The following is a 7,404-nucleotide window of genomic DNA, read 5'->3' as shown; positions in this document are numbered from 1 at the left end:
GCTGAATTGCAAGAAAACAGCAGAATTCTGCCCGAAATCATCAAAATTCTTAGAGAAAACTGCATATTTCGATGCAAAACAACGATTTCTCGCCGATTTTCGTTGTTTTCTATCTTGAATTCGCCAAGAAGAGCACGAAATCTACAAAATCATGACTTTTTACCTAGATTCAACGGCTGAATTGCAAGAAAACAGCAGAATTCTGCACGAAATCATCAAAATTCTTACAGAAAACCGCATATTTCGATGCAAAACAACGATTTCTCGCCGATTTTCGTTGTTTTCTATCTTGAATTCGCCAAGAAGAGCACGAAATCTATAAAATCATGACTTTTTACCTATATTCAACGGCTGAATTGCAAGAAAACAGCAGAATTCTGCACGAAATCATCAAAATTCTTACAGAAAACCGCTTATTTCGATGCAAAACGACGATTTCTCGCCGATTTTCGTTGTTTTCTCGCTTGAATTTGCAAAGAAGAGCACGAAATCTACAAAATCATGACTTTTTTATAAGAATAAACGGCTGAATTGCAAGAAAACAGCAGAATTCTGCACGAAATCATCAAAATTCTTACAGAAAACCGCATATTTCGATGCAAAACAAAATTCTTAGAGAAAACCGCATATTTCGATGCAAAACGACGATTTCTCGCCGATTTTCGTTGTTTTCTGGCTTGAATTCGCAAAGAAGAGCACGAAATCTACAAAATCATCACTTTTTACCAAGATTCAACGGCTGAATTGCAAGAAAACAGCAGAATTCTGCACGAAATCATCAAAATTCTTAGAGAAAACCGCATATTTCGATGCAAAACGACGATTTCTCGCCGATTTTCGTTGTTTTCTTGCTTGAATTCGCAAAGAAGAGCACGAAATCTACAAAATCATGACTTTTTACCAAGATTCAACGGCTGAATTGCAAGAAAACAGCAGAATTCTGCACGAAATCATCAAAATTCTTACAGAAAACCTCATATTTCGATGCAAAACGACGATTTCTCGCCGATTTTCGTTGTTTTCTGCCTTGAATTCGCAAAGAAGAGCACGAAATCTACAAAATCATCACTTTTTACCAAGATTCTACGGCTGAATTGCAAGAAAACAGCAGAATTCTGCACGAAATCATCAAAATTCTTACAGAAAACCGCATTTTTCGATGCAAATCGACGATTTCTCACCGATTTTCGTTGTTTTCTATCTTGAATTCGCCAAGAAGAGCACGAAATCTACAAAATCATGACTTTTTACCAAGATTCTACGGCTGAATTGCAAGAAAACAGCAGAATTCTGCACGAAATCATCAAAATTCTTACAGAAAACCGCATATTTCGTTGCAAAACAACGATTTCTCGCCGATTTTCGTTGTTTTCTGGCTTGAATTCGCAAAGAAGAGCACGAAATCTACAAAATCATCACTTTCTACCAAGATTCTACGGCTGAATTGCAAGAAAACAGCAGAATTCTGCACGAAATCATCAAAATTCTTACAGAAAACCGCATATTTCGATGCAAAACGACGATTTCTCGCCGATTTTCGTTGTTTTCTGGCTTGAATTCGCAAAGAAGAGCACGAAATCTACAAAATCATCACTTTTTACCAAGATTCTACGGCTGAATTGCAAGAAAACAGCAGAATTCTGCACGAAATCATCAAAATTCTTAGAGAAAACTGCATATTTCGATGCAAAACAACGATTTCTCGCCGATTTTCGTTGTTTTCTATCTTGAATTCGCCAAGAAAAGCACGAAATCTACAAAATCATAACTTTTTACCAAGATTCAACGGCTGAATTGCAAGAAAACAGCAGAATTCTGCACGAAATCGTCAAAATTCTTAGAGAAAACCGCATATTTCGATGCAAAACGACGATTTCTCGCCGATTTTCGTTGTTTTCTGGCTTGAATTCGCATAGAAGAGCACGAAATCTACAAAATCATCACTTTCTACCAAGATTCTACGGCTGAATTGCAAGAAAACAGCAGAATTCTGCACGAAATCATCAAAATTCTTACAGAAAACCGCATATTTCGATGCAAAACGACGATTTCTCGCCGATTTTCTTTGTTTTCTGGCTTGAATTCGCAAAGAAGAGCACGAAATCTACAAAATCATGACTTTTTACCTAGATTCAACGGCTGAATTGCAAGAAAACAGCAGAATTCTGCACGAAATCATCAAAATTCTTACAGAGAACCGCATATTTCGATGCAAAACAACGATTTCTCGCCGATTTTCGTTGTTTTCTATCTTGAATTCGCCAAGAAGAGCACGAAATCTACAAAATCATGACTTTTTACCTAGATTCAGCGGCTGAATTGCAGGAAAACAGCAGAATTTTCCACGAAATCATCAAAATTCTTACAGAAAACCGCATATTTCGATGCAAAACGACGATTTTTCGCCGATTTTCGTTGTTTTCTGGCTTGAATTCGCAAAGAAGAGCACGAAATCTACAAAATCATGACTTTTTACCAAGATTCAACGGCTGAATTGCAAGAAAACAGCAGAATTCTGCACGAAATCATCAAAATTCTTACAGAAAACCGCATATTTTGATGCAAAACGACGTTTTCTCGCCGATTTTCGTTGTTTTCTGGCATGAATTTGCAAAGAAGAGCACGAAATCCACAAAATCATGACTTTTTACCAAGATTCAACGGCTGAATTGCAAGAAAACAGCAGAATTCTGCACGAAATCATCAAAATTCTTAGAGAAAACCGCATATTTCGATGCAAAACGACGATTTCTCGCTGATTTTCGTTGTTTTCTATCTTGAATTCGCAAAGATGAGCACAAAATCTACAAAATCATGACTTTTTACCAAGATTCAACGACTGAATTGCAAGAAAACAGCAGAATTCTGCACGAAATCGTCAAAATTCTTAGAGAAAACCGCATATTTCGATGCAAAACGACGATTTCTCGCAAATTTTCGAGGTTTTCTGGCTTGAATTCGCAAAGAAGAGCACGAAATCTACAAAATCATGACTTTTTACCAAAATTCAACGGCTGAATTGCAAGAAAACAGCAGAATTCTGCCCGAAATCATCAAAATTCTTAGAGAAAACTGCATATTTCGATGCAAAACAACGATTTCTCGCCGATTTTCGTTGTTTTCTATCTTGAATTCGCCAAGAAGAGCACGAAATCTACAAAATCATGACTTTTTACCTAGATTCAACGGCTGAATTGCAAGAAAACAGCAGAATTCTGCACGAAATCATCAAAATTCTTACAGAAAACCGCATATTTCGATGCAAAACAACGATTTCTCGCCGATTTTCGTTGTTTTCTATCTTGAATTCGCCAAGAAGAGCACGAAATCTATAAAATCATGACTTTTTACCTATATTCAACGGCTGAATTGCAAGAAAACAGCAGAATTCTGCACGAAATCATCAAAATTCTTACAGAAAACCGCTTATTTCGATGCAAAACGACGATTTCTCGCCGATTTTCGTTGTTTTCTCGCTTGAATTTGCAAAGAAGAGCACGAAATCTACAAAATCATGACTTTTTTATAAGAATAAACGGCTGAATTGCAAGAAAACAGCAGAATTCTGCACGAAATCATCAAAATTCTTACAGAAAACCGCATATTTCGATGCAAAACAAAATTCTTAGAGAAAACCGCATATTTCGATGCAAAACGACGATTTCTCGCCGATTTTCGTTGTTTTCTGGCTTGATTTCGCAAAGAAGAGCACGAAATCTACAAAATCATGACTTTTTACTAAGATTCAACGGCTGAATTGCAAGAAAACCGCAGAATTCTGCACGAAATCATCAAAATTCTTACAGAAAACCGCATTTTTCGATGCAAATCGACGATTTCTCACCGATTTTCGTTGTTTTCTGACTTGAATTCGCAAAGAAGAGCACGAAATCTACAAAATCATGACTTTTTACCAAGATTCAACGGCTGAATTGCAAGAAAACAGCAGAATTCTGCACGAAATCATCAAAATTCTTACAGAAAACCGCATATTTCGATGCAAAACGACGATTTCTCGCCGATTTTCGTTGTTTTCTGGCTTGAATTCGCAAAGAAGAGCACGAAATCTACAAAATCATGACTTTTTACTAAGATTCATCGGCTGAATTGCAAGAAAACCGCAGAATTCTGCACGAAATCATCAAAATTCTTACAGAAAACCGCATTTTTCGATGCAAATCGACGATTTCTCACTGATTTTCGTTGTTTTCTGGCTTGAATTCGCAAAGAAGAGCACGAAATCTACAAAATCATGACTTTTTACCAAGATTCAACGGCTGAATTGCAAGAAAACAGCAGAATTCTGCACAAAATCATCAAAATTCTTACAGAAAACCGTATATTTCGATGCAAAACGACGATTTCTCGCCGATTTTCGTTGTTTTCTGGCTTGATTTCGCAAAGAAGAGCACGAAATCTACAAAATCATGACTTTTTACTAAGATTCAACGGCTGAATTGCAAGAAAACCGCAGAATTCTGCACGAAATCATCAAAATTCTTACAGAAAACCGCATTTTTCGATGCAAATCGACGATTTCTCACCGATTTTCGTTGTTTTCTGGCTTGAATTCGCAAAGAAGAGCACGAAATCTACAAAATCATGACTTTTTACCAAGATTCAACCGCTGAATTGCAAGAAAACAGCAGAATTCTGCACGAAATCATCAAAATTCTTACAGAAAACCGCATATTTCGATGCATAACAACGATTTCTCGCCGATTTTAATTCGCAAAGAAGAGCACGAAATCTACAAAATCATCACTTTTTACCAAGATTCTACGGCTGAATTGCAAGAAAACAGCAGAATTCTGCACGAAATCATCAAAATTCTTACAGAAAACCGCATATTTCGATGCAAAACGACGATTTCTCGCCGATTTTCGTTGTTTTCTGGCTTGAATTCGCAAAGAAGAGCACGAAATCTACAAAATCATGACTTTTTACTAAGATTCAACGGCTGAATTGCAAGAAAACCGCAGAATTCTGCACGAAATCATCAAAATTCTTACAGAAAACCGCATTTTTCGATGCAAATCGACGATTTCTCACCGATTTTCGTTGTTTTCTGGCTTGAATTCGCAAAGAAGAGCACGAAATCTACAAAATCATGACTTTTTACCAAGATTAAACGGCTGAATTGCAAGAAAACAGCAGAATTCTGCACAAAATCATCAAAATTCTTACAGAAAACCGCATATTTCGATGCAAAACAACGATTTCTCGCCGATTTTCGTTGTTTTCTGGCTTGAATTCGCAAAGAAGAGCACGAAATCTACAAAATCATGACTTTTTACCAAGATTCAACGGCTGAATTGCAAGAAAACAGCAGAATTCTGCACGAAAACATCAAAATTCTTACAGAAAACCGCATATTTCGATGCAAAACAACGATTTCTCGCCGATTTTCGTTGTTTTCTAGCTTGAATTCGCAAAGAAGAGCACGAAATCTACAAAATCATCACTTTTTAACAAGATTCTACGGCTGAATTGCAAGAAAACAGCAGAATTCTGCACGAAATCATCAATATTCTTACAGAAAACCGCATATTTCGATGCAAAACGACGATTTCTCGCCGATTTTCGTTGTTTTCTGGCTTGAATTCGCAAAGAAGAGCACGAGATCTACAAAATCATGACTTTTTACCAAGATTCAACGGCTGAATTGCAAGAAAACAGCAGAATTCTGCCCCAAATCATCAAAATTCTTAGAGAAAACTGCATATTTCGATGCAAAACAACGATTTCTCGCCGATTTTCGTTGTTTTCTATCTTGAATTCGCCAAGAAGAGCACGAAATCTACAAAATCATGACTTTTTACCTAGATTCAACGGCTGAATTGCAAGAAAACAGCAGAATTCTGCACGAAATCATCAAAATTCCTACAGAAAACCGCATATTTCGATGCAAAACAACGATTTCTCGCCGATTTTCGTTGTTTTCTATCTTGAATTCGCCAAGAAGAGCACGAAATCTATAAAATCATGACTTTTTACCTATATTCAACGGCTGAATTGCAAGAAAACAGCAGAATTCTGCACGAAATCATCAAAATTCTTACAGAAAACCGCTTATTTCGATGCAAAACGACGATTTCTCGCCGATTTTCGTTGTTTTCTCGCTTGAATTTGCAAAGAAGAGCACGAAATCTACAAAATCATGACTTTTTTATAAGAATAAACGGCTGAATTGCAAGAAAACAGCAGAATTCTGCACGAAATCATCAAAATTCTTACAGAAAACCGCATATTTCGATGCAAAACAAAATTCTTAGAGAAAACCGCATATTTCGATGCAAAACGACGATTTCTCGCCGATTTTCGTTGTTTTCTGGCTTGAATTCGCAAAGAAGAGCACGAAATCTACAAAATCATCACTTTTTACCAAGATTCAACGGCTGAATTGCAAGAAAACAGCAGAATTCTGCACGAAATCATCAAAATTCTTAGAGAAAACCGCATATTTCGATGCAAAACGACGATTTCTCGCCGATTTTCGTTGTTTTCTTGCTTGAATTCGCAAAGAAGAGCACGAAATCTACAAAATCATGACTTTTTACCAAGATTCAACGGCTGAATTGCAAGAAAACAGCAGAATTCTGCACGAAATCATCAAAATTCTTACAGAAAACCTCATATTTCGATGCAAAACGACGATTTCTCGCCGATTTTCGTTGTTTTCTGCCTTGAATTCGCAAAGAAGAGCACGAAATCTACAAAATCATCACTTTTTACCAAGATTCTACGGCTGAATTGCAAGAAAACAGCAGAATTCTGCACGAAATCATCAAAATTCTTACAGAAAACCGCATTTTTCGATGCAAATCGACGATTTCTCACCGATTTTCGTTGTTTTCTATCTTGAATTCGCCAAGAAGAGCACGAAATCTACAAAATCATGACTTTTTACCAAGATTCTACGGCTGAATTGCAAGAAAACAGCAGAATTCTGCACGAAATCATCAAAATTCTTACAGAAAACCGCATATTTCGTTGCAAAACAACGATTTCTCGCCGATTTTCGTTGTTTTCTGGCTTGAATTCGCAAAGAAGAGCACGAAATCTACAAAATCATCACTTTCTAAGAAAATTCTACGGCTGAATTGCAAGAAAACAGCAGAATTCTGCACGAAATCATCAAAATTCTTACAGAAAACCGCATATTTCGATGCAAAACGACGATTTCTCGCCGATTTTCGTTGTTTTCTGGCTTGAATTCGCAAAGAAGAGCACGAAATCTACAAAATCATCACTTTTTACCAAGATTCTACGGCTGAATTGCAAGAAAACAGCAGAATTCTGCACGAAATCATCAAAATTCTTAGAGAAAACTGCATATTTCGATGCAAAACAACGATTTCTCGCCGATTTTCGTTGTTTTCTATCTTGAATTCGCCAAGAAAA

Source organism: Gnatocerus cornutus, unplaced genomic scaffold, assembly GCF_029298725.1.
Source record: "Gnatocerus cornutus isolate USDA-ARS CGAHR unplaced genomic scaffold, icGnaCorn1.1 ctg00000064.1, whole genome shotgun sequence".
NCBI lineage: Eukaryota > Metazoa > Arthropoda > Insecta > Coleoptera > Tenebrionidae > Gnatocerus > Gnatocerus cornutus.
The sequence above is the reverse complement of the archived record's forward strand: the minus strand, read 5'-3'. Positions refer to the sequence as shown.